We start from the raw sequence: 11,061 nt of genomic DNA on the forward strand, positions 1-11,061 counted from the left end.
TCTTCTTCTTTTTCTCTTCTTCTTGACTCTGGCTATTGACAAGACAGGGAGGGTTGCAGTTGTTCAGGCCTCGAGCTCCCTCCCCAACTGTGCCTAGCTAAGGTTGCCCCCCATAGTATTTTTGGTGTCTGAATTGTAACAGAGAAGAAGAAGAGATTGGACTTATACTCCGCCCTTCACTACCTGAAGGAGTCTCAGAGAGACGCTACCGAGGAGTCTCGGAGAGACGCCCGGGATCCATTAGAAACAGAGCAGCATATTTTGAGCCTGAATGTTAACTGAGATCAGCGTCCTGTCTGAATTTAATATTTCTTAAGACTTGTTTTCTAGCACTTATGAAACAGAGAGCTTTTGCACCGTTATAATATCTCCTGAAGAAGATCCATTTTTTTGAAACATTGTTATATAATCCGGAGATGGCGTAGATTATGTACCTTGGTTCAAGGATTTTCTTATGATTTGTTTATCATGTCGTAGTGCTTCAGATTGCAATACATAGCATTCTTTATAAGTCTTAATTTTTTATTTGTGGGTCAGACTATCACGACTGTTGGCTTTATACTTGTTTACTGATCGGGTCGTGTTTGTCCAGATTGATTTTTCTGAGAGAGCTCTGACAGAAACTGCTCTTTTTCAAGGACAGCCGTGCCAGATCTGTGCCTCGCCCAAGGTCATCCAGCAGCTGCAAGTGGAGGAGTGGGGGAATCAAACCTGGTTCTCCCAGATTAGAGTCCGTGCACTTAACCACTACACCAAACTGGCTCTCTAGTGTTCGATAGGTTTTCTGCGACCTCCAAGAGCTGAGACGGCTTTCTATCCAAAGGGGGACAGAAACTTAACTGGCCTTTCCTTCTGAGTCAGAATACAACCTGACATTTTGTTCCCTGCTGCCCTGCTACTAAACAAAAGGGAGCTTCATGGTCGGTTCAACTTCCCTTTTGGGCCCAAACTATTGAGTAAGTGTCTGTAACTTTGGCCCATACTGCATATCAGCAAAATAGGAATCTTGTCATTGAACCTACTTGCGCTGTATTGTCTAGGCGAAGTAGTGGGGAGCTTCCCAGGGCTCAGGCAGAAAAGGGTCTTTTGCAGCCCTACTGTTTTGAGATCCTTGAATGGGAGACCTCAAGGACTGAGACTTCATGCAAGCGACACAGTTGCTCTGTCACAGAATTAAAACCCATGGGAAGCAGCCATCGGCTGCTTCCCCACTGAGGCTTTCTGTCGTACAAAATACGAGTTCATCAGGTTAGTCTTATTTCTCATTCATTTGGTTTCTCTTTTTATTCCTACAGAGAAGGAGAATGAGACCAGTGAAGAATGGCAAAGAGAGGAAACTGAAGCAAAACAGAAGTGGAGGAAGGAATCCACCCGTCCCGAAGGTGCCGACTGCCATGAGATCACAGTGCCAGAAGCAAGACACAGAGGAAAGAAAAGGACTGCATTCCCTACGTGTACAGACTTCTTAGCTGGCACATCAGATCTTAGCACACAACAGAGAATGCCAGATGGGGAGGAATTATTCCAAGCTTCAGAGGGTACAAAGAATATCAGTCAGAGAAAAAGCATTCTTTTTCGCAAACAGTGGCCGACAGAGAAGAAGCTATACAAATGCTCAGACTGTGGAAAGAGATTCAGGCAGAATGTCCACCTTATTGTACACAAAAGAGGACACAGTGGTGAAAAACCATACGAATGCTCAGAGTGTGGGAAAAGCTTTAGCCAGAGAGCAGTTCTTACTTCCCACCAAAGAATCCACACAGGGGAGAAACCATATAACTGCTCCGAATGTGGAAAGAGCTTCCGTCACAGTTCGGGTCTTTCTTCCCATCAAAGAATCCACACAGGAGAGAAACCATATCAATGCTCAGATTGTGGGAGGAACTTCTCTCAGAGTGCGAATCTTGCCTCTCATAAAAAAAACCATACAATGGAGAAACCATATAAATGTCCCCAGTGTGGGAAGAGCTTCAGTCACAGCTCAGGTCTTACTTACCATCAAAGAAGCCACACAGGAGAGAAACCATATCAGTGCACTGAGTGTGGGAAGAGTTTTAGTTGGAGCACAAGTCTTACTTACCACCAAAGGATCCACACAGGTGAGAAACCATATAAATGCTCTGAATGTGGAAAGTGCTTCCATCACAGTTCAGGTCTTTATTCCCATCAAACAACCCACACGGGAGAGAAACCATATCAGTGCTCTGAATGTGGAAAGAGCTTCCGTCACAGTTCAGGTCTTTCTTCTCATCAAAAAATTCACACAGGAGAGAAACCATATCAATGCTCTGAGTGTGGGAAGAGCTTCAGACTTGGATCAAGCTTCACTTCCCACCAAAGAGTCCACACAGCAGAGAAACCATATAAATGCTCAGTGTGTGAAAAGAGCTTCAGCCAGTGCTCACATCTTGCTAGACATAAAAAATTGCATACAGGACTGAAGCCATATACTTGTTTGGTGTGTGGAAAGGGCTTCATTGAGAGATCAAGGTGTGCCTCCCATCAAAAAGTGCATACAAAGGAGAAACTATACTAATGCTCAAGAGTGTAGAAAGAGTGCTCTGAAGCAGCAGAACAAAGTTGGCACCTTTAAGACCCAACTTTGTTGCGTCTTAAAATAGCCTACAAGGTACTTTTTGTGGATTCCAAGGCATTGTTCCGTCATGTTCAAAAATGAGAGTAGAGAAACGACACCAATATTTTGTGATATTCCGGTTGTTCCTGTTAAAAAGAGTGTACTTTGCCAAATTCTAAAACATCAAACCTTCCCCCCCATCCCGGTCCGTAGTTAATATCCAGCCAGTTGAAGTTGCTGTTGTAGGGAATTGGTGTTGACACTTGCAGAAACGTACTGATGTAGAGGCAGGCAATGTGAAGCCACCTCTTAACATCTTTTGCCTCCAAGCCTCACTAGGAGTCGACAGAAGTCAGCTTGACTTCATGGCAACAACAACAAAAAGGAGCCACAGAGGGGAGAAACTATATAAAGAGCTTTGGCGAAAGTGGAAAACTTAGTTCCCATCAAAGAATCCACACACAGAAGAATCCATATATATGCTTGGAGTGTGGAAAGATCTTTAGTCAGAGCACAATGCTCAGTATACATCAAAGAATCCACACAGAAACCATATCAGTGCTCAGAGTGTGGAAAGAGCTTTTCTGAGAGGGCAAATCTTGCCTCTCACCCAAAAAAATCCACACAAGGGACAAACCAAATAAATGCTCCGAGAGGGAAGAGTTTCAGTCACAGCTCAAGTCTTGCTTACCATCAAACAATCCACACAGGAGAGAAATCATATAAGTGCTTGAAATGCAGGAAGAACTTCAGTAAGAGCTCAAACCTTGCTTCCCATAGGAGACTCCACACAGGGGAGAAAGCCATATAAATACTTCAAGTGTGAAAATAACTTCACTCACAAATCTGGGCTTACTTCCCATCAAAGAATCCACACAGGAGAAACCGTATACATGCTTTGAGTGTGAAATAAGCTTTAGTCAGAGCACAATGCTCAATATACATCAAAGAATTCACATGGGAGAGAAACCATTTTAATGTTCAGAGTGTGGAGTTTTACTCAAAGTGGAAATCTTGCCTGCCATCAAATTCCACACAAGATAGGAACTGTATAAATGTCCCGAATGCTGAGTCTTCTTCACTGGGGCCACTATACCGTGGGACTCTCTTCCAACAGCCAGTTTGGTGTAGTGGTTAGGAGCACGGACTCTAATCTGGGAGAACTGGGTTTGATTCCCCACTCCTCCACTTGCACCTGGCTGGATGACCTTGGGTAAGCCATAGTTCTGACAAGAGCTGTCCTTGAAAAAGAGCAGTTTCTGTCAAGAGTTCTCTCAGCCCCACCTGCCTCACAGGGTATCTGTTGTGGGGAGGGGAAGGGAAAGGAGATTGTAAGCCACTCTGAGACTCCGTTGGGTAGTGAAGGGTGGGGTATAAATCCAATCTCTTCTTCTTCTTAGTAGCACTGAAAGCTTGCTGAGACTTTCTTGTTTTCCTGGGCATTTGACTGATTTCCCCATGCAAACCCAAGCTAAGAATTAAAACTGCCTTTCTGTCTCAATATTACTTGCGGTTCACATACTTTATTGTTTTTGTATGTAGCCCGTGTCATTTTCTCTTTAACGAATAATTTTATTCCTATTAAATGGTTTAGAATTTAGAGCTCAAGGAGCAGAGGGCCACAGAATATGGGCAGGTAGTTACGTTGCTCCCATATTACGAACCCAGAAGAGCCTCATTTCCTCAGTCAAACCATCCCACTGTTGCCCCCCCAAGCACCAAGAATTCAGAGCACCACTGTCCCAGACAGAATGTTCCACCTATACCTTGTGGCTGATAGGTACAGATGGACCTCTGCTCCAGATGTTTATCTTGAAGCTGTCTGTACTTGTGGCCGGCCCACCACCAGTGTTCCGTCTAAGCTGAGTTAGGGTGAGCTAGCTCACAGTTTTTTAGCCTCCGGCTCACACATTTCTGCATTCGCTCAGGAAGGATGGCTCTAGAGCAAACTAATGAATGCAGTAGTGAAATCGCTCGCTCACAACTTTAATGCCAGTAGCTCACAAAGTAGAATTTTTGCTCACAAGGCTCCACAGCTTAGAGGGAGCATTGCCGACCACCACTTCCTGCGGCAGTGAATTCCATCTGTAAGTTACTCTTTGTGTGAAGAAGGCGGCTTGCAGTTCTTTAAGTGAACACTTTGGACTTGCTGTTACTGGAACCCCTTGTTAGGATTTGCTTTTGTTCAGAGTGTACTTTCCGAAGGGCACTGAAGATCTTGACTCTGCAAATGTTGTTGCATTCATAGCAATTATGATTCAGTTATGGTTGTGAAGAGGTTGCGTTTAGGATAAATGCTTGTTCCCTTGGCAACACCTTGAAGGTTTTCCTTTGGAAGCAGTTTCATAACTGCTTGCCAAGCCCCAAGGGTGCTCAGTTTACTGAACTGACCCCGCCCCCCCCAACTCCAACTGGAAAAGGTGATTTAGGAGAGGAATCCATGTTGCTGGGGTTCTGCAGTTGTGCTCTTCAATTTTTAAAATTATTCTTAACAGATTGGATGCAGGATACATTTTCCACCCATGCAACACAGTTCTGTCAGTGGAACAGCACTTTCCTGCCTCAGAAAGCCAGTTTGGTGTCGTGGTTAAGTGCGCGGACTCTAATCTGGGAGAACCGGGTTTGATTCCCCACTCCCCCACTTGCACCTGGCTGGATGACCTTGGGCAAGCCATAGTTCTGACAAGAGCTGTCCTTGAAAAAGAGCAGTTTCTGTCAGGGCTCTCTCAGCCCCACCTACCTCACAGGGTGTCTGTTGTGGGGAAGGGGAAGGAGTTTGTAAGCCGCTCTGAGACACCTTTGGGTAAATGTAGGGCGGGGTATAAATCCAATCTCCTCCTCCTCCTCCTCCTCCTCTTCTTCTTCTTCAGAAAGCACATGAAGCTGCCTTATACTAAATTAGACGGTTGGTCCATTAACGCATAGATGGCCTCCGGGGCTCTTCCTGCCTTGACTCCTGCTGAGTCCGTCTTTCATCTGGAGATCACTTGTAACTCCAGGAGAACTTTCATCTCTCAGTGCTCCGGCTCAGCTTCTCCAGAAGGGAGAAAACAGAGACGGTTCCTTTATGAGAAGCCCATCAGAGTCACACAATGCAGCCTCCCTGTCTCTGGTCTGTCTCCCCAGTTATTCCTCCCAAGGGCAGTGCCTCAGTGGAGAAGAAAATCTGAACCAACCAGATGCAGTTCGTTCAGCCCCCAAAATTCATCCCATCGCAGGGATGCAAATCTATAACTTTGACAGCTTGACGGGGGGGGGGGGACACCTAGCCAGACATCTCCTGCTAGGTTCACTGAGTAATTAAGGTCTCCATATGAATATAAACAGTTATGTGGTATTGATTTTTTTAATATAAAATTTTATTACTTTTTCGAACTTGACAACAATCAAATCAGAAATACAATCATATTAAACTAACTTTACAAGTAAGTAGGAGCTGCGGTGGCTCAAGTGGTTAAGACGCTAAACTGCAGGCTGTGGAAGGTCGGTAGTTCAGCAGTTGGAGACCCGAGTGTGCTGCATGATGGAGTGAGCTCCCGTCTCTAGTTCCAGCTCCTGCTAACCTAGCAGTTCGAAAGCAAGAAATTGCAAGTAGATAAATAAGTACCACTTCAGTGGGAAGGTAGCAGTGTTCCGTGCGCCTTGGCGTGTAGTCATGCCGGCCACATGACCACGGAAACATCTTCGGACAGCGCTGGCTCTTCGGCTTGGAAACAGATGAGCACTGCAACCCTTGAGTCGGATTCGACTGGCTTTCAAGCAAGGGAACCTTTACCTATAGGACAACTAAGATGGAACAAACATTATACAATTAGAGTCATATATAAATGTAAACTTTGTCACATGTAATGGAGTACATCATCATCAGTATGAAATATGAAATATGTAAAACAATATGTAATAATGGTGAAACTATTGTAGAAAATGTCTAAGAGGGAGTGTTTATTATGCAAGCGGGAGATAATACTAGAATGAGAAACAGTTTTAAAATGGCCTGTAAATGTATTTTAAGGCATATAAATGTATAATGTAGAAAAAGGACGATAAGTTTTGAATATCAGCTCCTTCAAATTTTGGTATAATAAAAGTTATAGCAAGTATATAGTATTGATGAAATATGCAATATAGAATATGTATTAATAATGAAATTGTAGAAAATATATTAAAAACTCAAATGAAGGGGATGTTGGGGAGAAGTAACTATGTATATCTTTGTTTAATATATTCTGTATATACATAATTGTTTCATAATCCCTATATAACCCCTTTCTTTCTTTTTGTACTTTTTACATTATTAAAATATTATATATGAATATGATAAATAAATACATCTTCATCTTTGAAGTTTGAGATTTGTTGTGGGGCTTCGATGTGCACTCTGGGATTCATAGATATGTCTCTTGCACTGTAATTTCCTTTCCACCTCCAAAGTCCCTCATGGGGTTCGCTTCACCTTCTTGCCACACCCCACAGCCCGTCTACTTTCCCTCTCTCATTGTCAGGATCCCAGTCAAATCACTCTCCACATACACTTTGGCAGTGAATGCTTTATTTAGAGATATGAGATGCAACGGGTTCAAGCTCCTTGTTAGGACTAATGTGCAAAGGCGGGAAAAGGCAAGATATAGGCAAACCCCCAAAATTCCAAACACACCCACGTCGGCATTACTGCAGTGATAAAAGATAGACGGTCACTATCTACTTCAGCCAGGCACAGTCTTCTCCAAGGACATTCTCATGAGAAAGATGTCTTGCGGCCCCTTAGGAAAATTACCAAGCAATACTCCCTAACAGACTAACAGCACACACTCCCTCCCCCAAGGAATGTAGTGGCAAGCGAGGGCAGCGATAAAGATACAGGCAGTATACAAAGACGGAAGAAATAGGGATGAACAATCCAGCAGTACAATACAGGTGTGAGGTGCCTGAACTTGGCACTCCTTCTGCATGTTCAAGCCAGATCAAAACCTGTTCCAGTGCATCTTAAGAGTGCTCCACCAGGCAATTCCAGTCCTCTCTCCCATTTCCTGACTTGCATTACCCTCTCTGCTCCCTCCCAGCCCAGGGTCTCCCCTTTCCCAAAGTGCCCTTCTAGCTCACCTAGGGCTACCAACCTCCAGGTGAATGACAAAACCAAAGGACCACAGCGTGTAAGGATATCTGGAACAACTAAAGCACCATATGAGAACAGGTTCAAGAGCCTTATAGTTGAATGGAAACACTTCTCAACAACAAAGGTAGTTGGTACTTCCAAAAATGGAAATCGTGTATTATCGGAACAAAACGAAACTCTGGCTGTGGTCGCACACACAAAATAATCCACTGTCAACGCACTTTCCAACTGGATGTTGCACGTTCACACAGTAGAATCCAGTTGGAAAGTGCGCTGAAAGTGGATTGTTTAGTGTGTGTGTGACCACAGCCTCTGTGTTATAATGAAAGGTTAAAGAGCCTAACACACTTTGCACAATATGACTCAGCGTACAAAATTGTACCAAATTCAGTTTGGCGTGGGGCTGAGAGAGCTCTTTCCAGAACTGTCCTTGAGAGAACAACTTTGACAGAACTTATGACTAACACAAGGTCATCCAGCAGCTGCAAGTTGGTGTAGTGGTTAAGTGTGTGGACTCTAATCTGGGAGAATGGGGTTTGATCCCCCACTCCTCCACTTGCAGCTGCTGGATGTCCTTGGGCAAGCCATAGTTCTGTCAGAGCTGTTCTCTCAAGGACAGTTCTAGAAAGAGCTCTCTCAGCCCCACCTACCTCACAGGGTGTCTGTTCTGGGGAGGGGAAGGGAAAGGAGTTTGTAAACTGCTCTGAGACTCCGAGTGAAGGACGAGGTATAAATGCAATGTCTTCTTCTTCAATGAAGACTTACCTGATTTATCTGACAAAGGAACAGGTCCGAAATGCTGACTGTCCAGAACTGAGTAGTTTTCATTTGAGACAGATCTTATTTTCTACAAGCCACAATATATAGATGTTTGGACTTTCAATTCAAGGACCTGTGGGATTTATATAAGCAATTCTGTTCTTGTGTGTGCTTGTTCTGTTAATAAAGGAAGTCTGCTGCTCTGGAGATGTGCTGTGACTTATTGTGGGTTTGAGTTTGTTACCACCCACTTTTTGATCATTGCTCTCTATAACGTTGATAATTACATTATAATATATATGAGTTTGGCGTTATTGTTGACTTTGGTTCCTATGCAGTTATTGTTGCGTGTATTTAGCGTCTTTTGACTACAGATTTGTTTGTGGATCTATTGGCCCAGGGCAAAGACGAAATCTTACCCAGAGAGGCCACCATCCCATAATTCTCCAGCATCACCTCCTTGTAGAGGGGCTCTTTGGGCTGGACTCAGCAGGGCCCATTCATCCTCGGTGAAAGAAAAGGTGGTCTCTTCAAAGATCACCATCCCCTGGGAGAAGAGGAGAAAATAATGGCCGCCTCCGCCAAACAGGCACAGAAATGTCTGGGAGGGGACTCTGGTGAAAGAAACAGAGATAAAATGGACCCAGGTACATTAAATAACATGTAGTATTCCAGGATTAATTACAGAATTCTTTAAAAGTGGTTACTACAGTTAAGTAAAATATGGGTCCCAGTCACACGAGCGAGATAATCTGGGGGGGGGGGAGCGAGGGTTTTTTCTACGACGCGATAAAATATGGGTCCCAGTCACACGAGCGAGATAATCTGGGGGGGGGGGAGCGAGGCTTTTTGCTCCGGAGCGAAATGAAGCGCGGTATTGCGATCAGACGTTCCCCCATCAGCTACCAATCACACGTTGATGGTGAAGCGTGGCAAAGAAGGGCGAGGCGGTTCAGCAGCGTAACGTGTTTGTGCGCATGCGCCGTTCCGCATTTGCACGCATACCACGGAGGCGTAAAAAACCCATCTGGCGGGACGCAAACGGGCGCCGGATGCGGCAGGATACCAGCGCTTTCGCGATCCAACACCCACCCGCGCCCTGCATTTTCTGGAAAATACTGCACTTTCCCAGGTATCTTTTTACTCCATATCTTCGGCTGGGCGATACAGGTTGCCGACGGATGTTGGATACTTGCCAGATGTTTTTGTGTGATCAAACCCATAAAATCCGCCTGGCAGCATTCATTCCTGTCGCGTGGCTAATTCTGTGTGTGAAGTCAGTCACCTTCTAGGGATCTATCTATCTATCTATCTATCTATCTATCTATCTATCTATCTATCTATCTATCTATCTATCTATCATCTATCTATCTATCTATCTATCTATCTATCTATCTATCTATCTCTATATATCTATACCTATCTATATCTATCATCTATCTATCATCTATCTATCTCTATCTCTCTATCTCTCTAACTCTCTATCTCTATATATCTATACCTATCTATATCTATCTATCTATCTATCTATCTATCTATCATCTATCTATCTCTATCTCTATCTCTATCTCTATCTCTATCTATCTATCTATCTATCTATCTATCTATCTATCTATCTATCTATCTAATCTATATATTGCTTGGTATAAGATCTGTATGTTATACAGCAAGATAACTTGTAATAGAATGCCTGAGGCTTCCCTACTGTTCAGAGTGGAAAGTGTAGTGATTGTATTTGTTCTAAGTTTTACCTTTTTCTTTTAAGGAAACAGGGCTGTAGAAGGGGATGGTTCTGCAGGGCAGGATTATAAAGGAACCAGGACTGTAGTCCAGGAGCACATAAAAGACTAATCAAATTTGTGGCAGGGGGATGAGCCTTCCTGAGTCACCGCTCACTTCTTCAGTTACAGCTAGAATGGGAGTCCGCCGGTGATTCACCGGGCCAGTGTTCCCTCTAAGCTGAGTTAGTGTGAGCCAGCTCACAGTTTTTTTAGCCTCTGGCTCACACGTTTTTGTCTTTGCTCAGGAAGGGACGGGCTCCAGAGCAAACCGATCTACGCCGCCCTCCAACTCACTGGCTCACCACTTTAATGCCGGCAGCTTCACAAAACGTGGAATTTTTGCCCACACGGCTGCACAGCTGAGCGGGAGCATTTGGCAGGGACTCACCAGACCTCCCCCGGACGAGGGGCCGCTGCTGCAGGCGAGCCAAGACACTGCCCCCTATAGGGTGGCAGGGGGTGGTGGCCAAGAGGGGGGCCGCTTGACACCGCCCTCCCCCCGCCCCCAGGAAGTGACTTCCAGCCGGCCGCCTCCCCCCTTGGTCGCTCCGCCTCCACCCGGAATCATCGCTCCCACCCTCGGTAGTTGCCTCCCTGCAAACGGAATCCCGCAGAGACTTCACCTCCCCGCCCCGCCCGCGCCCCTTTGCAAAACGGGACTCGCTTTTTTCGGGGGAGGGGAGCAGGTTCTCGGCGTCACGCTTTTGAGGGGAGGGGGGCAGGCAGGGGAATGGGAGGTGGGAAATGGCGGGAAATCCCCCCCCCCAGTTTTGCAGCAGCAGCCACCCCAGAGAAGCCCCCCCCCTTCCCTCTCCCGAATCAGGCGCTGCCCT

General features: G+C 45.2%; 1 pseudogene; it reads left to right on the top strand.

Annotated features, from left to right (window-relative positions):
• The first annotated feature begins 1,295 nt into the window (after positions 1–1,295).
• Positions 1,296–11,061, top strand: part of LOC107109988 — an 18,809-nt pseudogene continuing 9,043 nt past the window's right edge.

This window comes from Gekko japonicus, unplaced genomic scaffold (genome assembly GCF_001447785.1).
Source record: "Gekko japonicus isolate JY-2015 unplaced genomic scaffold, Gekko_japonicus_V1.1 scaffold6418, whole genome shotgun sequence".
Lineage (NCBI taxonomy): Eukaryota > Metazoa > Chordata > Lepidosauria > Squamata > Gekkonidae > Gekko > Gekko japonicus.